The 21,834-nt window shown below is 44.4% G+C and overlaps 1 long non-coding RNA gene across 2 annotated transcripts in view; it reads left to right on the top strand.

Annotated features, from left to right (window-relative positions):
- LOC115092223 overlaps nt 1-8,031 on the top strand; it is a 32,605-nt gene extending 24,574 nt beyond the window's left edge. For both annotated transcript variants that reach the window (XR_003856949.1, XR_003856950.1), the window contains one exon: nt 6,681-8,031. This is a non-coding gene — a long non-coding RNA (uncharacterized LOC115092223). The remainder of the gene's footprint in view (nt 1-6,680) is intronic.
- Nucleotides 8,032-21,834: the final 13,803 nt, after the last annotated feature.

Below are 21,834 nucleotides of genomic sequence, written 5' to 3'. Positions count from 1 at the left end.
CTGTTTTAACAGCTATTCCATTAATTTACTCGCAGCAGAGGTCAGCCTAACCCCTGTGGTTCCCAGCCTCCTCCTTACTTCCTCTTTTTTTTTTACAGAGGAACCACCTCTGCCTGCTTACAGTCCTCCTACTCTAAAGAAGCATTGAAAAGATCAGCCAGAATTGCTCCTAGAATGTCTTTTAAGTTTCCTTGGTATCCTTGTTTGTATCCTTTAATCCCCTTGGTTGCATCTATTTTTAGTTTAGTTAGTTCCTCACAATCATGGTCTTCTGAAAATCATTTGAGATTTACCAGTCCTACTTTTGTCCATTTTCTGTGGTCCTACTCCTGGCCCTTCACCACAGGCCGATGCAGTAAAGTGCGTTGAGACTTCCACACAGTTTTACCCTCACTTCAGTGCACATTTTGTGCAGGTAAAGCTTACTGCTGATGCTTGTTAGCTTGAGTTCGATCTGCCTGTCAAGGGACAACCCCTACCACCACCCTTTTCCCAAGTTAAAATGGAGATTCGGCCTGTGCCAAATGCACATTTTACAGGCAATCCACTTTTTAAAAACTCCCTATGCATTTGCAAAGAATTAGCTTTGTTGCGCTCGCTGCCAGGGGACAGGCCTGCGAGGAGCTCCTTCACCTTCCTGGACCACATCTGGGCTGACGCCGCTGGTTTCCTGCTCCTGATGTGGCCCGATGCCGCTCTGGACCGCCACCACTTGTCGCTCCCACGTGGCTCGACGCCGCTATGCATGACAGGAGGCGCCGCCACAGTCTTCACCCTTCGCAGCATGGAAGCCGCTGTCATCTGCCTCTCTTCGCAGCAGGAGAGCCGCCGCTGTTTCTTCACTCTTCGCGGCCCGAGTGCCGCCGCCATTTCTCCTTGTGGCAGGCATGCCACTGATTCTGCCTCTCCTCTCCCTGGGCTCCTGCATAGGCATGCGTGCCTCTTCTCTTCTTTGTAAGAATGCTGTACACGGCCACCCTTATGATTGATCTAAATGTTGTTTTTCGAAAAAGGTCATGTACCGGCGGGGGTTTTGAAAATCCTATACACCTCCACCAGCTGAAATCGTGCACGTCTTCAGGTTTGAATTTTTTTTTTTTTTTTTTAATTTCCTTCTGCGTCTGCTGGTTCTTTGATGTTTGGGCAAAAACAGCGTAAACAGGTCATGTTGATATCTGGTGTGTCACCATATTCTTCTGTTTGTGAAGATCCTTCATTTTTCTATAAAACGTAATGTAAACATTAAATTAAAAACCACTTCTAAACAAGGTATCTATTATAGATAGCGCTCAACCTCCTAAAATGCTTAATTACACTCAGGCCGATTCAGTAAAGTCCGTGGGAGAGCGGGCGAACACCCACTCTCCCAGCACGCGATTCAGTATTTAAATGAGGCCCGGCGGTAGAAACAGGCAAAAGGAGACGCTAGGGACACTATCGCGACCCTAGCGCCTCCTTTTTGACAGGAGCGGCGGCTGTCAGCGGGTTTGACAGCCGACGCTCAATTTTGCCGGCATCGGTTCTCAAGCCCGCTGACAGCCACGGACTCGGAAACTGGACGCTGGCAAAATTGAGCATCCGGTTTTCAACCCGACAGCCGTGGGCCGACTTCAAAATGTATTTATTTATTTATTTATTACTTTTTTTACCCTTCGGGACCTCCGACTTAATATCACCATGATATTAAGTTGGAGGGTGCACAGAAAAGCAGTTTTTACTGCTTTTCTGTGCACTTTCCCGGTGGCCGAAGAAATTGGCGCCTACCTTTGGGTAGGCGCTAATTTCTGAAAGCAAAATATGCGGCTTGGCTGCACATTTTGTTTTCTGAATCCCGCGGGAATACCTAATAGGGCCCTCAACATGCATTTGCATGTTGAGGGCGCTATTAGGTTCGGCGGGTTGGATGCGCGTTTTCGGCCCCTTACTGGGTAAGAGAAAACGCACATCCAATGTCAGTTTAACAGTGCGCTCTGTCGGAGCGCACTGTACTGTATCGGCCCGACTGAAAGAGATTTTCTTACCTTACACTCAAGGTTTTCCAGCAAATAATTTGCTTCATCATCTAATGCATCTTGGTGCAGTTCTATATCTGCAGAGTCCATAGCATTTTCATTGAGAGAGAGGATCCTGTGAATCAAAAATCTTTTGTCCCAACAGAAGTTCATCAAATTCTGGCTTTTGTCATTTCATCTGTGCGTCTCTTCCTGCAAGAGTACGATTTGTGCACTAGAATATCAACTTCTGTTTCAACATCTTTCAGAAGGCCTCTTTGCTTATGCCTCCTCTTTTTAGTTTTGGCTGCTGCTCGCTTTCCATTTCCAGCCATTTAGGAATCCCATACATATCCATTATTTTATTTTCAGGCTCACAAAGCTAAAGCTTTTCACGAACAGCTACAGCTCTTCTGTCTGGAGATTATATTCTCACGTGACCGCTAATATAAGTTTGGGCATGCCCATGCAAATTACATTGAATGCAGCTCATCACCTTTTGTTTCTTTTAAAATGCATCCTAGCAGGTCTGTGTAGCGAATAAGCATCTTGATCTGCAAGCCAATCAGTCACTTGTTTTTTGGTCACTGTCTGATTACATGTTTTAGCAGCCTGAAAGAGAAGATTTATTCCGGCAAAACTATCTACAGTGCCTGGCTCATAATAAATTTTATTTAAGATTTGCTGGTGCAAGGCTCTTTTGTATGGCTGTAAACACAGAGGCCTATTTTTTTAAAGGAAAATTAAATCCTTGTTTTATTCACTTTTGAAGTCCCATAACTTCCAACACACAACACCCTGCTGTTAATTATCCTCTGCTCAGATTTTACTCTGCCAAGATAGGGGCGGTTGGGGCATGCGTATCTACAGTGAGGGAAGGGGGGAGATTCTTCCTGTCTCTGTGTACAGAATGAGACACAGCTTCCTGCCACCTCACAGCTAGTAACTTTTAAAACAGAGGGGCTAGAAAAAGCATGCTTCTGGCTCTGTTATCATTAAAAAGGAACAGGGACATTTTTGTTGATGTTCTAGGGGACGCATTTTTGGGAGGTTGGGTTGGGTTTTGTATTGTACTTCCGGTGAGATCATCAAAAACAGCCAGCGTCCATTAAATCTGTTGTCATTTAAAAGCAACAGCGCCCTTTCTGATGACGTTCTAGGGGGCAGTTTTTAGGGGTGGTGGTGAGGGGGTTGGACTTCTGGTGATGGCATACCTGTGACATCATAGGGGGTTTTGGCTTGGGGTGTGGTGTGGGAGGGGCAACCAGGGATGCAATAGGGGGATTGGTTTGGGGGCAGGGTGTGGGAGGGGCCATTCTATTCACTTCTATTGGGAGAGGAGCATGGGCGGGCCAAGGGCGGAGCTGATGGTATGGCCAGGGGCAGGAGGGGGTGGAGCTACACCCCATTCACTTCTGTGGGAGTGGGCAGGGCATGGGTGGGGCTTAGATTGGCTGACGTCATCCTTATCTCACCTGTCAATCAGTTTGATTGACAGTGTACCCATAGACTACTCACGTCTATCTGTGCCTTTCTCTTCTACAGCAAATTCCTGACTCCATGCTTTCCATCTTGCTACGCTGTGTGCTTGGAATAGTCTTCCTGAACTCAGGCATCATGATCCCTCATTAACTAACTTTCTTTTTCTTTTCTTTTTATTGAATTTTAACAAAACTAAACAGCAAACAAGCTTTTCACTGAAATCAGGGTCATATGGAATAGAGAAAATTACATTATAAAGAGATACATTTACAACAAAATCATCAAATAAAAACCATAGACCCAAATACAAGGAAATAGGGAAGAACCAAGGCTCATTTTGTGCAAATTTAGGCAATAAAGAAAAAAAGCAATATCTAGAGAAGGAACAACAGGATTTCCTATTTTATACCATAACCAAATCAGATGGAGTATGCAAATCAAGGAAAAGCCTCAATTGAGATGGTTCAAAGAAAACATATCTGGCATTATTAAATTTTACAATACATTTACAAGGATTATTATCTGGGCTCCCAGCTGACGAGCCTCTTGACACATTACTAAGAACCTCTTCCTAAGCTGTTGAGTAGACCTAGTGATATCAGAGTAAATCTATATCTTTTGGCCATAGTATGGCTTATCTCCATATCATACAAAAAGCCTTAAAATTATTCATGATCAGATGGAAAAACAAAACTGACAAGTAAAGTCCCACGAAATTCAACATGGTCATCTCCAGATGTTTCAAAAAAAAAAAAAAAAAGAGAGAGAGATCAGTGATAGCAGTAGCCGGCATTTGGTTTCCCATGGAAGTATTTTCTTTCTTCTTAAAAGAAGTATAATAAATCCTGGAAATAAGTGGAAATGGGTCAGCTGAGATTTTCAAAACGTATTGAAGATATTTTTTAATTGTTCATGTGGAAATACTAAATTTATACGAGGAAAATTCAGCACTCTCAGATTTAAATATCGAAGAGAATTTTCCATATTCTCCAACCTTTTTCATTAATCACATCTGTTTGTAACTGTCTGTTTTGGATTGACTGAATTTGATTAATCCGCTGATTCTAATCGTTGATCTTTGAGGTATGAGAAGAAATTAAGGGGTCCATTGTATGCAGCGCTGGTTGCGCCAACACCGCCCCCAGTCACAGCCCCGACTCCTACCTCGCACGAACAGTGGTGGCAAAGAAGAGTGGAGATTCGAATCCCCACTCCTTTTTGCTGCTGCCGCTCGTGCCCCCTAATGGTCGTGCCCTATGCCCAGGCCAAACTCGCCTAGTGCTTCTGCCAGCCCTGATTGTATGTATAGTGTGTTGTGTGTCAGTCATTACTAAAGTTAAAGAAGAAATAGAATTTTCTAATGAAATTAAGCAGTCCAAACAGAATCCAAAGTAATAATTGATAGCTTGACCAAGTTTGACTTAAGATAGCGCTTACCAAACTTTCCCAGTGGGGAATCGCCATAACTTCATGGGACCCAGCCAGTTCCTCTTGACCAACCGGAATAGAAGCCAGGACTGAATGGCCTGGGTGATTTGCTTCTTCCGCCGAAATTAGTGTAATGTAAAGCGCACTCTACGCTTATAGCCAGGGACACAAGAACACTTAGACTCAGTAGAAAGTATAATTCCTTTTTATTAATCAGTATAAGTATTCTCGGGAGATGCTGGGTACTGGATGCCCTTTGTCTGACAAACTGACCAGCATCTCCTCGTATATAGGAAGTGACCCTTCTTTTATAGATAGCATTCAATACTGGAAAAAGATAGAAGGTTCTAGAGATTTGCGTGACTGCCCAAAGGATCATTTACATAAGTTGTAATGTCAACTGCATGATAACATCATCCCTAACTACCCCCAATTAGTTTACCCAGGACTTGTAGCCCATTTACCATGGCTGTCGAGATAGTTCTTTGTTCTGTTAAAATCTTACTGGTGAAGACAATCAACACGTCTGTAGCTGTGTTGATTACAAACTCCTGAGAATAGTGACTGAAGCTCCCCTGTGGTTTCTTCTTTGTGACCCTATGAATAGGCATCACCTGTCTGGTGCTAGCTTGCCTGCCTCTACAGATATCCAGGGACATTCTGTAAGTCATGCTCAGAAAGTCACTCAGAGTCCATTCAACCTAGGCAGGCTAAAGAAAAGCAGAGGCTTCTGGGGATTTCCTTCTCCATGTTGGTTTTCTGTTCAGGCATATGTCTCATTAGCTCTTCCAGTGGAGTCATTGAAATATCTGCAAAGCCGCCAGATTCAGCATACACGGCACCAGCAATGGGATCCGCCCCAGCAGCCATCAGCAATTCCGATGCCTTCCATCACGTCAGCGGCCCCGGACCCAAAGTCAGGTCATGTAAAGGAGGAGAGGGAGCTATAGGTGCTCCGGGCCGCAAGGCGGTTTGCATGTCCAGCAGTGCTGGTGAGCGCTCTTCACCAGCAACCACAGCGGACCTACCCGGAGGTTAACGATCCGTTGGGGGTGAAGAAGTCCTCTATACGCTGCTGAACGGATCCAGGTCAGGGGGAAGCCAAGGAAACTTCCCTTATCCATCCTTTTCTCTTAATATGCAGCATAAGAAGCAATTCTCAAAGAGATTGTATAAGCAGAGAACAGAACTGCAAGCACCATGTCCTTCTCTCAAGATGCCATCTTGACTCTCTTTATCTTTTCTTTTTAACCATTGTCTTGCTTTATGAAATGTCCCAAGTCTTTTGTCCTGTATGTTTGTCTTATTAGATTGTATGCTGTGTATGTCATATAGTGCTATAGAAATATTAAGTAGTGGTAGGAACCCATGGAATGAGATGAAGCCATGTGAAGAAGGAAGAAGAGAAAGAATGGATTCCCAGACAATAAAATACTGGTAGAACACAAGCCAATGAACTCATAAAAGTAGCTATTTGTGGTGGGTGGTTGTGGCTGAACTTAGTTGGCTGATAATTACACAAGCTCAACTGCAGTTAGGAGGTATTAAAAACTTACCCCAGCTTGTGGGCTGTGAATGTGATTTTATTTTTCTCACACTGATAAACGGGGAATCTTTCTGACTTATGCTGAGAAAGCCAGGCCTGTATGTTTGAGGCAGACCTGAACACTGAGTATTTATTTGTGCTGAGAAAGCTTCCTTATTTTTTATAAGCTTATGAAATATGAACGATACCCGCTTGAGCTAAGAAAGCTACTTTGTTTATTTTTTTTCTTTCAGATTTATGAACTGTGCATTTTGCTTGATTGAACTGAGAAAACCAGGCCCATGTATTCGAGATAAGCCTGGGCTCGAAGAATTTACCTGTTTGTGCTGGAAGTTGTTTTGACAGAGAAGAACTATCTGGCTAGGCACAATCTGTGTTTGACTGAGCACTGTGAGAGTATCCTGCTGCAAGTGATCTCATTCAGCGGACCAAGTTGTGACACAGACACATACATAACTTTCCAGATGTTGCCCTTTTTTCCCCATTTCTTTACAAGTGTTTACCTGAGGGATTTTTTTTGACTCATCCCTGAAGATCTTATTTTAAAGCCCTCCTCAGTAGGTTTGCCATTTTGTTCTAGAAAACATGTCATCCTTTCTTTGATAGGTCGACACCATCTCTGCTCATCAGTAAGATTGCCAGTTGTCCAAATTTCTTCCGGACTATACGGATTTTTGTTTTCACGTCCAGAAGACAAAAGGAGGGCTAAAATGTCTGGAAATAGTCCAGATTTTAGTCCTCTGAAATGTATTAATTTTGTTATCTGCTGTGGGTCACCCCCCCCCCCCCCCCCCAGTTGATGGGAGAGGTGGTGAAGCGCTGTCTGGTCTTCCCTGACAGTAGAAGGAGCTTCACGTCAGGACTGGTGGGGGAGAAGGTGGCAGAGTAGTTCATTCCTGCATTCTCTCTGCTTTTTGTGCCCGAGGCTTCTTTTTCTTGCTGCAGGTATGCTCTGGTTGCTGGTGCATTTGACTGGCCATCAGCCAAAGGAAAAGGAAAGGCCCCCTCAGCGCTGTCAGAGCAAAGCAAAAAAAAAAAGAGGCCTAGCGCTGACAAGGCTGTTGGCCCGAAATAAAAAGAAGCCCCGGCAGCTTGAAGAACAAGAGGCCTGCTGATGGCCAAAAGAAAGAGAAAGCCATCAGCAGACCCCCATCTCGATGACCCGAAGAAGTGGAGAGGCCCCACAAGCCCGTCAGCCCTAAACAAAGGACAGCCTGTTGGGTTTCAGCAAATGAGAGGCCCTTCAGTGCTCCCCATCCTGCCGGCACCCTAAGAAAAAGAGAGGCCTGGCGCTGGCAGGACTGTCAACCAGAAGAAAGAGAATGGCTCTGCGGGGGCCTTCAGTGGACCCCATCCTGCTTGCGACCCAAAGAAGAGGGGGGCCCGGACTGAGTTTGTGTATGTGAGAGAGCGTGCATGGGTGTGTGTATGTAAGCCAGAGAGAGAGTGACGGCATGGGTAGAGGTGTGCTTATATGACAGAGAAGAAAGTTTGTATGCTCTTCCCTCCCCCCACTAATCTACAACAATCTCAGGGTGAGTGGAAATCAAAAGCTACAGATATGGAGAGTGTGGGATTTTTAAAAGCCTTATTAGTTTTAATTATTGGGTGGTGTTTGTGTCTGCTGGTTTGAAATATTTTATTAGTGTTTGGTTGAGTTTTTAAAAAAAAAAAAGTATGAGTTCTTAATTATTGGATGTTATTCTATTTGTCAGATGTTTTGAAATATATAGTTTAATAATTATGATCAATGTTTTATATTTCATTATTGTTTGATGTTTTATGAGGAATGGTGATTGAGTTTTCTATGTTTACTCTGCATATAGGGTTTGGTGTTTTTGGTTTCCAGTTCAATTTTTGTCTGCATGTTTCTATTTATGCTTTATGGTCTCTTTATTCTACATTTGATGAGGGTCTGTCTGTGATGTGTCTGTGTTCTGCTAGCATGTAGTTTCTGTGTAGAGATCTATAGCAGCCTGGTTTATTCTGTTTTCCTGATAGGAGATATATTGGTGTTTTAAAAACTGCTGTCATATGTGCAGTGTTGCCTTTTCATAGGTAGGGTTTGAGTTTGAAGGCTTGCAGTTAATACTGTATTGCTATGGGAGATTTATTACATTGTAAATGAAATTGCTTACTCATGGCTTTCTGAGGGCCAAGCCTACACCCAACCCAATTTATCATAAGCTTAATACCATTTGGATTCTGAATGTCTTTTTTTTTTTTTTTGTGAGGTTTGATTGGCACCACAGCTGTGTATGTAAATATAATATACATGTTATTTAAAGTGATATTTTTACTTCAGAAGAGTTACTTTGAATGTCCTTTATGTAAAATCTGTTATAAATTCATCATTTTTAATTGTGTGTGGAGAGGGCCATGTGTGTGTGAGAGAGGATTGTGGGAGCCTCAAGGCTGTAAGTTTCACCTGGGATGCCCAATACCTTGTACCATTCCTGTTTGGGAACCACATACAAAAAAGCACATATGGAGAAAAAGAGGAGACCAAAGCAGTGTCCAGAGCCACACAAAGGCAGAGAGAGGAAACCAAGACAGCAGGAGACTGAGAGCTGGGAAGGGGAACAGTGATATAGTCTCCAAATTGTTGAGTATAGCAGTCTGACTGCATTTATTGTCTTATGATAGGGTAAACACCATCTGCCTCCCATGATACAGGGAGCAACTCACAGAGGGTTCACGAGAGTCCAGATTTATACCCTAGGCACAATGCCTGAAAAATCTCACTCTTTAGCCTTCAATCTCACTCATTGGGATGGTCCACCCTTGGCATCTCTGGGGATGGGTTTAGTGTGTAGGCTGGAATCAGACTTCCCTACACTCACAACTCTTCCTAAAGGGCTTTTTTGTTTTGTTCTCCCATGGCAGTGAGGAGGATACTTCACCACCTTGGGAGAGCGTAGCCCTGGCCATTATGAATGATTATTTTTAGATGATCATACATGTGGCATTCGGTACTAAAGTCTGGATAGCCCTATCTCACTGCTGGGCTTCAATTTGCATCTTAATTTGTTGAATTGCTATAATGCTGATTAATAAGTGAGAATCTCTTAATTTAAGGGTTGTTAAATTTCACTAGGGTTTATAAGAACATAAGAAATTGCCGTGCTGGGTCAGACCAAGGGTCCATCAAGCTCAGCATCCTGTTTCCAACAGAGGCCAAACCAGGCCACAAGAACCTGGCAATTACCAAAACACTAAGAAGATCCTGTTGCGAGGTAGAGTCAGCACTGCCAAGAAGGAAGTTAACCCTTGTCGGTCTCTACCGTCGGATGGCAAAGCCTGTTGGAGAGGTAGAACTGAATTCTTCACCCTGGAAGCTCGTGAACCCCCCAGGAGAAGCCTGTAGGGACACGGCCGCTGGGACTTAGGAGACTCCCTGAAGAATGAAGATGGTCTGGATGCAGGCGCCTCCTGCAGGTCATGGTTTCCAGACGGCTGGCGCCTCCAGCAGGTCGTGAGAAGTCTGGGAGTATACTTGAAGAATAGTCCCAGTCCAGTCCAAGGGTCGAAGTCCAGAGAGAGGTCGAGAGCCGGTCCAGGAGCAGACAGGAGAATTGTCCGAAGCCAATCCAGGAACAAGAAGGAGAAGGGTCCAGAGCCAGTCCAAGTCAAAGCCAGAAGATCACCACCTCCAGTCCAAGGGTCAGGAGCCAAAGAATCAGTCCAACAAGGAGAAGAGCAGAAGCGGGGCAAGAAGCGGATCCAGAACACCAAACAGGAAACTAAGTACTGAGCCTCAATACCAAGGCAAGGTCTGAGGAGCAGACCTTGCCTTAAATATCTGGAGGAAGGGAGGAGTCTTCAGGAGGGAGCCACAACATTTCCTGTCGTGGCCCCTTTAAATCTATTCTTCAGCCGCACGCGCAGCCCTATGCAGCCAGGAAGAGGGAGGAGTCATCTCAGCCCCTCTGGGCTCCGCGGCCGGCCCAGGCAGCGGCCAAGGCCACGAGAAGAACGCCGGAGGAGGCTCCCTGAGCCTGCAGGAGCCTCCGGGCCCACCCAGCATCGCAGGTGAGTACTTGGTCCCGGCTACGGACCATGACGGTCGGCCCCGGTCGCAGTTTGCTGCGGCTGGCGGCCATAACAGATCCCATGCTACTGATGCAATTAATAGTAGTGGCTATTCCCTAAGTAACTTGATTAATAGCCGTTAATGGACTTCTCCTCCAAGAACTTATCCAAACCTTTTTTGAACCCAGCTACACTAACTGCACTAACCACATCCTCTGGCAACAAATTCCAGAGCTTTATTGTGCGTTGTGAAAAAGAATTTTCTCTGATTAGTCTTAAATGTGCTACTTGCTAACTTCATGGAATGCCCCCTAGTCCTTCTATTATTCGAAAGTGTAAATAGCCTATTCACATCTACTCATTCAAGACCTCTCATGATCTTAAAGACCTCTATCATATCCCCTCTCAGCCATCTCTTCTCCAAACTGAACAGCCCTAACCTCTTCAGCCTTTCCTCATAAGGGAGCTGTTCCATCCCCTTTATCGTTTTGGATGCCCTTCTCTGTACCTTCTCCATCGCAACTATATCTTTTTTGAGATGCGGCGACCAGAATTGTACACAGTTTTCAAGGTACGGTCTCACCATGGAGCGATATAGAGGCATTATGACATTTTCCATTTTATTAACCATTCCCTTCCTAATAATTTCTAACATTCTGTTTGCTTTTTTTGACTGCCGCAGCATACTGAGCTGACGATTTTAAAGTATTATCCACTATGATGCCTAGATCTTTTTCCTGGGTGGTAGCTCCTAATAAGGAACCTAACATCGTGTAACTACAGCAAGGGTTATTTTTCCCTATATGCAACACCTTGCACTTGTCCACATTAAATTTCATCTGCCATTTGGATGCCCAATCTTCCAGTCTTGCAAGGTCTTCCTGTAATGTATCACAAATCGCTTGTGATTTATTTACTCTGAATAATTTTGTATTATCCGCAAATTTGATAACCTCACTCATATTCCTTTCCAGATCATTTATATATATATTGAAAAGCACCGGTCCAAGTACAGATCCCTGAGGCACTCCACTGTTTACCCTTTTCCACTGAGAAAATTGACCATTTAATCCTACTCTCTATTTCCTGTCTTTTAACCAGTTTGTAATTTATTTACTTATTTATTAAATGTTTTTTTATATCTATGGTTTTTAAATTTGATTACTAGATGACTAATGTTAGTTTGTGAATGACCAGCAACAGGATCCCCCATTTCGGTGCTTTATCCTAGGAGTACTACTTGTCCAGGTCCAGGTTCAGGTCCAGATGGGGAAGACTTCTTTTCTGGGGTCCTTGGTGCTGTCGATCACTAGCTCCATGACCACTTCATACTCTATATCACACAGCTCCAGGAGGTGCCTGATAATGAAAAATAAGAGCACGGAAGCCAAAATTACCACCACAGGAAGAAACCAGGAATCACAAAAGGGTTTATCCATTCCCCAGTAAGTCCACATTTGGGTAAAATTCAATGAAAACATTGGAGTCTGTAGTTGGTGTTCAAATGTGGATCCCCTTGGGTCAGCCAGCAGATGGCCCTAGGCCTCTGCTTAGAAACTACATCCCTGTGAGCCTTCCATCCTCCTCGGCCCTTCTCAATCTGGAGGTGTAGGATTGGTTGCCTCATCTTATGTACTGCAGCTAGACCACATATTCAGTGTGGTCTTTTGAGTTAGCCTCAGAGCGGTGAGGATGTAGTTTTTATACACTCTGGTGAAGTCTCCCTGCCTCATCAAGAAATTTAGTTTGGAGGAGATTTCTCACTATGCACGTCCTGACAGAGGATCTCTCTCATATTTTTTGCAGTGAGATAGATTTTTGCCGGATTCCCTCTGGGAACTCCTATAAAGGGCTGATGACCTGTGCCGCTCACTCTGTTTCCTAGGTGAGGCAAGTATCAGTGATGGTACGGCTGCATGAGATTTCTGATGGCCAAGATAATGCACAAAGAGCAAATATTTAAGAGGTCATGATGTAAGGCTCAAAAGGAGATAACTTTCCAGTGAAAGTGGATGAAGCTAAAATGGAAACAGAATTGAAGAAAACTTGGGATAAGCATAGAGGATCCTTAGCTGTGAAGAAGCAAAAAGAAAGCCAGAGATTATCTGGGGACTATGGCATTGTAACAGGCAGGTGCAGCTCTATCATGGGGCAGGGTGAGATAGTTGTCTCAGGTGAAAACATTTTGAGGTAGCAGCAAGTGCCCCCCAAATTACCCCTGCCCCATTCCCCTGCCCGACAAGAGATTCCTCTGGCAGGAATTGAGTTGCACGGTGTGATTTATTGACATGTCAGTGGAGTTCCCACATCCCACCAACAGAAAGAGTGTGTCCCACCACAGCTTCACTCAGCCTTGCTGCACAGAACAGCAACTGGTGGGGAGATCAGACCCCACCAGTGCAAAAACAGTGGCGAGGCCTGCAGAGAGCAATAATGAGTTGCATCAACATTATGAAGGCTTGTGGTTAAGGGTAGTAATCGCCACACCAGCAAGTTACCCCTGTGCGCTCTTTTCCTCCGTTCCATCCGCTAGACTTTAGGGATCCATGGTGTTTATCCTCATGCCCCTTTGAAATCTTTCACCATTTTTGTCTTCACCACTTCCTCTGGAAGGGCATTCCAGGCATCCACCACCCTTTCCATAAAGAAATATTTCCTGATGTTGGTTCTGAGTCATCCTCCATAGAGTTTCATTTTGTGACCCCCTAGTTCTATTGATTTCTTTCCAACGGAGAAGGTTTGTCGAATGCGCATCATTAAAACCTTTCAGGAATCTGGAGGTCTGTATCATATCTCCCCTGCACCTCCTCTCCTCCAGAATATACATATTTAGGTTCTTCAACCTCTCCTCAAGTCATTTCATGGAGACCCCCCCCCCCCCCCCACCATTTTTACCGCCCTTCTCTGGACTGCCTCCATCCTTTCTCTGTCCCTTTTGAGATACAGTCTCCAGAACTGAACACAATACTCCAGGTGAGATCTCACCAAGGACCTGTACAAGGGGAATATCACCTCCTTTTTCTTACTGATTATCCTTTTTCTATGCAGCCCAGCATTCTCCTGCCTTTAGCTATCGCCTTGTCAAATTGCTTCGCCGTCTTCAGATTGCTAGACACTATCACCCCATGGTTCCTCTCTTGCCCCGTGCACAACAGCCCTTCAACCTCGATCACATACAGCTGTTTTGGATTACCACACCCCAGATGCACAACCCTGCACTTCTTGGCATTGAATTCCAGCTGCCATATCTTCAACCACTGTTCAAGCTTAAATCACGTCTCATTCTCTCTACTCTTTACGGCGTCTCCACTCTGTTGCAGATCTTGGTATCATCCAGAAAAAGACAAACTTTATTTTCTATCCCTTCCGCAATGTCACTCACAAAGATGTTGAACAGGACCGTTCCCAACACTGATCCTTGCGGCACTCTGCTTAACACCGTTCTCTCTTCAGAGTAGGTTCCATTTACCATCACATGCCGACTCCTATCAGTCAACCAGTTTGTAATTCATGCCACCACTTTGGTGCTCACTCTCAAGCTTCTCATTATATTCACAAGCCTTATATGTGGGACCGTATCAAAAGCTTTGCTAAAATCCAAGTAGATCACATTAAGCGCTTTTCCTTGATCCAATTCTTTAGTCACCCAATCAAAAAAATCAATCAGATTGGTCTGACAGGACCTTCCCCTGGTAAATCATGCTACCTCAGGTCCAGTAAACTTCCTGACTGTAGATAGTTCACTATTGTGTCCTTTAGTAGTCTCCATTACTGTTCCTACCACTGAAGAGAGGCTAACCGGCCTGTAGTTTCCAGCCTTCTCTCTACTCCCACTCTTGTGAAGCAGGACCACCACCTCTCTTCTCCAATCACATGGTATCACTCCTGATTCCAGGGATCTATTGAACAGGTCATGCAGCAGACCCACCAGCACTTCTCTTAGCTCCTTCAGTATTCTGCGATGAATCTCATCAGGCCCAATAGCTTTGTCCACTTTCAGTTTTCCTAGCTCTTCCCATACATTTTCTTCTTTAAACAGAGTTTTGTCTACTCCACCCCACTCCAATGTCTTGTTAACTAGTGACAGTCCTTTTCCAGGGTCTTCTATATTGAACACCGAATTGAAGTATTTATTTCCACCTTTTCTTCGTCTCTCTCCACATTTTGATCCTTTTCACCTTTCAATTTCACTATACCACTTTGGACCTTTCTCCTTTCTCTGATGTATCTGAAAAATGTTTTGTTACCTCTCTTTAACTTTTTGGCAATCCTTTCTTATGCCTGACTTTTTGCTTTCTTGATTATTTTCTTCGACTCCCTCATTTTCACCATTCTTCCTTGTGTTCCTCTTTTTGGAATCATTTATATTTCTTGACTGCTGTTCTTTTTACTTTTATCAGCCACCTCCTTTGAGAACCAGATAAGTTTCTTATTTCTCTTGCTTTTGTTTACATTTCTAACATATAGATTAGTTGCCTTTGTAATTGCTCCTTTTAGTTTGACCCACTGTTCCACCTCTCTATTTTCTCCCTGTCTTCTGGTTCTACCTCCAGGTACTTTCCCATTTCATCAAAGTCCGTATTTTTTAAGTTCAAAACTCAGGTCCTCGTGTGACTTCTCCGTATCCTATTTTCGATATCAAACCATAGGGGCAGATTTTACAATCTACGCCCGATTTTATAACATACGCACGTCCTGGGGCTTGCGCACGCCGCCGAGCCTATGCAAGATAGGCTCGGCGTGCACAGGGGCAGGTTGGGGCAGCTTTTCGGGGGTTATGCGCGTAACCCTTTGAAAATCTGCCCCTAACTGTTTGATGATCACTGGTGCTGAGGTGGGCACCCACCAGAACATTAGAGACATTATCCTCATTAGTGAGCACTAAGTTGAGTATTACTCCCTCCCTCGTGGTTTCTATTTTATTTTTTGGACAGAGCCCCTTGCAGGGCATCCACTATCCTTCTACTTCTGTTAAATTCCACAGAAGGGATTCTCCAGTCTTGGTCTAGCAGATTAAAATCTTCAACAATCAACAATTCTCCCTTCTTTTCCACCTTCTGGATGTCTTCAACCAGATTTCTGTCTAGTTCTTCCATTTGAGTCAGAGGCCTGTAAACCACTCTAGTAAAAATGGATGCACCAATATCCTTTTTTAGGACAGTACATAATGCTTCTTCTCTACCCCATATTCCTTGCAGTTTAGTTGCTTGGATATTGTCTTTGACATAAAGAGCTACTCCTACCCTTTTTCTATCCTCTCTGTCCTTCCTTAACAAGTTATAGCCTGATATGGCCGTATCCCAATCATGAGAATCCGTGAACCATGTCTCCATAACAGCAACAATGTCCAAGACCACCTCAGCCATTAGGTCTTGCAGATCTTAGATTTTATTGCCCAGTCTACAAGCATTTGTGCTCATAGCTTTCCAGCTTCTCTCGTTCAGGTCACTGCTTTTCCTGGACTTGTTTTGTGCCTTATTCAGCTGACATTTGTTATCCCCTTCACCCATTTCCTTTGTATTTGTATTTTGGGAGTGACATTCCAATGTCCTTCTGCCACCCCCGTCATCTAGTTTAAATGCCTTATGGCATAGGATTTAAATTTATCTTTTAGGATCCTTTTTCCTGCCACAGACAGATATAAAACAATATAACAAGGTTTCGGGTCAATTTTTCAAATTTCAACACGCCATGTATAGAAATGCAGTTACTATAAGGACAAATTATGTAGGACCACTGCCAACGGGATCTGTATAACAATCAGACCCGGCATAGGAGAGGTCACATTACTTTATTAATAATATTGAAGTCTTTCAAAAATTATATTGCCACGGGAAGATAAACCTATGAGTTCAAAACAAAGCCACAAAAAGCTTTTGTCTAGATGAAAAAATCATACGCAAAAATTGCAGTACTTAGCTTCAAACCAGGATCAAAGATGAAATCCCGACATGATCACGTTTCAGACCACCAAGGTCCTGCTTCAGGGGTCAAGTCTTCTAAATCCTTCGGAGTAGAGCTTCTAAAAATCATTCCCAAATCGGCAAACAAACTGGCGTTTCCTTATCACAATCATTCTTTGGCGGTCCATTATACATGGCGTGTTGAAATTTGAAAAATTGACCCGAAACCTTGTTATATTGTTTTGTACGTGTACTCCCGGTTTCTGGATAGCTGGGCTTATTGTTTGTGACAGACAGCTATAAACCATCTTTGACATAGAGCCTTTTACTGTTCCATAAATGGCCCGAGCCTCCAATATATCCAAAACGTTGTCCCTTACACCAAGTTTTGAGCCATGCATTGAAATTATATATGTGGCTTAGTTGGAGGGCTATCCCAGAGACCAGCATGAGTTGTTGGTTCTCATCAGAGATGTCCTAGTTCCTGGTTTATCTGTTCCTGTTCCAAGTCTTGAGTGTTCCTGTTCTAAGTCTGCAAGTATTCCTGTTCTGTTGGAGCCTTTAGTATGTCCCAAGGCTCCAGTCATTAGCTTCAGCCTAGCCCGTGCTTGGATGTGTTCACCTGCCAGAGGCGAGGACCACAGCCAGCCCTGGGGTTGTGTAGGTCAAGTTGCAGCATAGGAGCTCACACTTTTAAGTGCCTGTTCACAACGTATAGCAGCTTGGCTTGTTCTGTTTTCCTAATAGCAGATGTAATGGTGTTTAAGAGCCTGGTGTAATATTTGCAGTCTTGCCTTTTTCATAGGAAGTGTTGTTACTCTTTGAAGGCTAGCAATTAGTGCTGCTTTGGTATAGAAGGTTTACTATATTATATTTGTAATTCAATTTACTCATGGCTTTCTGAGGGCCAAGTCCACAATCAACATGGGTTACAATAGGACTAATACCATATGGGTTCCAAGTGTCTTATTTTGAAGCATTTTCTGGCTGGTACCTCAGCAGTACATGTAAATATAATATACTTGTTGTTGTAAGTGATTTTTACCTCAGAAGACTGTACTTTGATGTCCTTTTTCATGTAAGCTGTCTTATTAATGCATAATTTTTAATTGTGTGTTGGAAGGGCTTTGGAGGAGGAAACACAGCTATAAGGTTCTCCAAAGGTGCCACATACATACTCCCACCATTCACCCATCTCCCACTTTCCCAAGGAGCAGATACTGGGGAGACATGAGAGACAGGTGATAGGGTTCCTGGGAGTGTGGCCAGATTGCCAGCTTCCTAGACTTGTTATCACTGATCCTATACACCTCTGGGAATCCTGACCTCCATCTCCCCCCTCTTCCCCAGCATTTCAAATTACCAAAAAGGGCCAGACTCCCAGGGGTCTCTAACCCTCTTTGCCTTCTCGATGATTTAATCCACACCTTGGGGTTTGGGGAGCGTCATCTCATCCTTCACCTCAGGCAATAGATTGCCCTGGACCTCCCCTGATAACAGGAAGTAATTTAGGTGAACCAGTTGAGCCTTGCGGTCCTTATCTGCCAACAATGTTCTTTGTTTCTAGGTCTCTGTTGCAGGGACCTCTGATTAAGTCTTCTTTTCAGACATAAAATGGATGAATTACCCCTATGCTAATCAGATAACTTCATGTCATTAGGGACAATCTGATCCAGTCCTGAGCAGACCCCCACTCCATTTATAGACATGGAGTTCTGCTTTTCGTAGAGAAATTCGAATTACAAGTTCATGGGTTCAATGGGATCAAACTGCGACTGACTCAGTCTGCACTTTTTGACATCGAGCCCTCTAGTCAGCTTACTTATAAAACACAAAAATACTGGATCCCCAAAATGAAATACTGTTAAATTGGTCTTTACACATCACTTCAATCATCTTTTAATGAAAGTACTCAGCGAGGAAAAGAGGGTAGAGGAACAAAGTCTGCTCCTATATAAATAAAAAGAGCTACACAGCAGTGGCTGTTTCTTATTTGAATGAAGACTATCATTCACCTATTCCTTTAATTATTGTTTTTATGTGTTAAATGGTGGTGGTACAAGCAGTTCTTACATTTTTTTTTAGTACAATACTGTACATTAAATGGCAACATTTAATTGACCATTACTGCTAGGGTGGAAAATTACCAGAAACTTGCACTCAGCACACTAAAAGCAAAGATTGTTATAAAGCTTTGGCAGCAGAGATTTTTAGAAATAGGCTGTGTGCAATTAGTGAGGACAATGAGAAAAGCTGGTAGTTCTGATTATTCACATCTTACATCACAAATGTCAAATAATGTGGTTAAGCATCATTATAAAACTGCACTGTAGCAAGGGGTCCCATGTACATTTGAAATGACAGGTACCAGGAAGTGGACGGTTCTCCTACGCTTGGGATTGCCAGTCCTCTCTCCCCTCCTCCCGAAGCAAGGCGCAGGGAGGGGGGGGAGAGAGGACTGGTGAAACGACATAAAGTGTAAAGCAATGAAGCGACTTACTTTTCTTGCAGCCCTCCTCTGGAGACGGACATCGGCAGAGACAGACCGCGGCTCCCCTGCCTCCCAGGGGGCAGCCGGCGGTGAAAGCAGCCCCGCCGGCAAAGATGGATGCCTGCACGGGCAAAAGCAGCCCTTGTGCGTGCAATTTGGCCGCTCAAGACGTGACGTCACATGCCGTGATGCCAAATGTCGTGATGTCATGCCTTGAGTGACCCAATTGCACGCACAGGGGCCACTTTCGCCCGTGCAGGCATCCATCTTCGCCGGCAGCTGCCTCCGGGAGGCAGGGGAGCCGCGGTCCGTCTCCGCCGATGTCCGTCTCCGGAGGAGGGCTGCAAGAAAAGTAAGTCGCTTCGTTGCTACTTTTTTTTTTTTTTTTCGCTTAACCTTTTAAGTGAAACTTAGATTTTGCTTTCTTCACTATCATTTTCTATGTTGAGAAATATGCTTCTTGCTTTAGAGAAGTCTTTGCTACCCATTGTAAGAGAAATAGTAGGTGTTGTTGAGACAGAAGGGAATTTGATACTGCAATATTCTTTGGACCATTAATTTATCAAACATGGAAACTGAAAAAAAGCAAACATGAAAATCTGCTAATCGTAGCAGCTCGTTTTGGAATAGTTGCTTTTTCGATTTTTTTTTTTTTTTGCTTTTTCGATTTTTCCCGCTTTCGTTGCTTCGGGAGGAGGGGAGAGAGGACTGGGGCTGCCCCGGAGACCAGCACCCATGGACGCAGCCAGGGCAGGTGAGCGGGGGCTGGGGGAAAGTTTGCCGCCTACCCTTACCCCTGCCTCTAACACAGGGGTAAGGGTAGGCGGTAAGTTAGCAGGTTAAATGCGCGGCATAACGGCAGGGTAAAAAAGCGATAGTCGGGGTGCGCGTTACTGTATGGGAGGGAATAGCTAATTTGATCGTTTACATCTAATATACATGCCGCGGGCGGAAGGGGTTACCCGGTGATTTAAAGAGGCGGTAAGAATGGGTTAAAGGGGATAGTGTATCGCGGGTTGGACTAACGCGGCCGAAAAGTGAGTAGAAAGCGGGTTAGGAGCAGGGTAACTGCGGCCCCACTTTACTGTATTGACCTCATAGTCGGTAACTTTGAAACAGCCATGCGCGCGCATGCACATGTATGCACATTCGCTGGCTCGCATCCAGAGACTCGTCCATTTTATAACATATGCGCATATATGCGTGCATGGTATAAAATAGGCTGAACACATGCACATGTGCGCACAATTTTAAATGGGCGCATGCATGTGTGCGCAAATGCCGCTTCTACCTTGTAAGTAGGGGGATTTTAGAAGACCCCTGCGCCGACATAATTACCAGCTTTCCCAATTCATTCCCAGTTCTCCCAGGCAAGGGATAGGACTTCCAACCCCCCCCCCCCCAGGTTTAATAACCTTCCTTTCCCCCTGTTAGCCCCAACCCTTAAAACCTCGCTGACCAGCCTAGAATTATTTTATTTTATTACTTACATGCCATCCATAGCAATAGTAAAGTTACATGGCAGGGGATCCTGGCGCGTGCTTGTACGTCTTTGTATTTACGTTGACATCTCTTGGCCTTCCCCCAACATGCCCATGCCCTATCCAGTCCACACCCATGCCCTGCCCCTTTTTCAAAACTTTTGACTTGTGTGCGTAGTAGGGGATATGCGTCTACTTGGGCGGCTTACAAAATCCGCTTGGTGCGTGCTGGCCCAACTTGTGCACTTATTTCCTGGCTTTGGCCCACTCAGGGTTTTTAAAATTCACCTGATAGTTTTGTTTATATATACATTTAGCTCACTCCTTTTCACTGGTAGCTCAAGCAGAGTTACATTAATTATACCTGAGGCAATCAAGGGTGAAGTGACTTGCCTAAGGTCAAAAGGGGTATCAGCAGGATTTGAAACCTAGCCCTCAGTCCTCAGCTCTACTCACTAGGCTACTCTTCCACTTTTGTGGCCTATGAACAGAGTCCCTATTTAAAAAAAAAAATAAAAAATTTTAGAGTCTGGTTTGTGTCAGGCTCAAGAATAAAGGACACCATCAGTGTAGCCTTCTCTATAACAGTTTTTGGACGTTTTCAAATGTTGCATCAGGTTCAGATTCACACTCATTAGGCTGGTCTTCTGGGCTACTTCCTGCTCCAGTTCATTTAGTTGGAAAAACAGATCATACACTCTCAATGATAGGGGAAATCACTTCCTGTGGAATCTGTAATATCTCCTTCAGATAGCACCTGACCAAGTCTGCAACTGGAACATTAAAACTTCTAGGAAAGTTATGAGGTAAATTACAGTAGATAAAAATCAACATATTGAACTTTGCTCAGATTGAGACTAGCTGAAGAAACATGAGTTGTTCTACCAGATGCTATGTCGTGGGACCCTTGAACCGAAGCGAGGTTGATGCCACCTGCAGGGAGGAGCCCTGCAGGTGCTCGCTGTTGGCGGGCGGATCTTGGCTGATGCAGAGGCCTAACATTACACCAGAGCCTTGCTCGCTACGCTGTCCCACCCCTCGGGACAGTATCTGCTGCTCTCTTCCTACAGTGCCTGTCTCGTTCTCCCTGCTCCTCAGGGCCTGCCTATGCTTCTCTGTCGGAGGCTATTGCTCTGGCACTCTCATCTCCAGTCCAGCCTGAGTACTGTGGGTTCCCTCTGAACTGTGTCGCTCCTTGGCTTCTTGGGGCACCCCTCAGTATCCTCTGTACTAGCTCCTGCGATCATGTGGCTGTGATGCAGGATGCCCTATCTCTCTGCTACTAAGATAAGGCCATTGCAGAAAGACTAAATGAATTCTTTGCCTCCGTGTTTACTAATGAGGATGTTGGGGAGATACCAGTTCCGGAGATGATTTTCAGGGGTGATGAGTCAGATGGGCTGAACAAAATCACTGTGAACCTGGAAGATGTAGTAGGCCAAATTGACAAACTAAAGAGTAGCAAATCACCTGGACCGGA

Source organism: Rhinatrema bivittatum, chromosome 5 (genome assembly GCF_901001135.1).
Source record: "Rhinatrema bivittatum chromosome 5, aRhiBiv1.1, whole genome shotgun sequence".
Taxonomy (NCBI): domain Eukaryota; kingdom Metazoa; phylum Chordata; class Amphibia; order Gymnophiona; family Rhinatrematidae; genus Rhinatrema; species Rhinatrema bivittatum.
The sequence above is the reverse complement of the archived record's forward strand: the minus strand, read 5'-3'. Positions and strand labels throughout refer to the sequence as shown.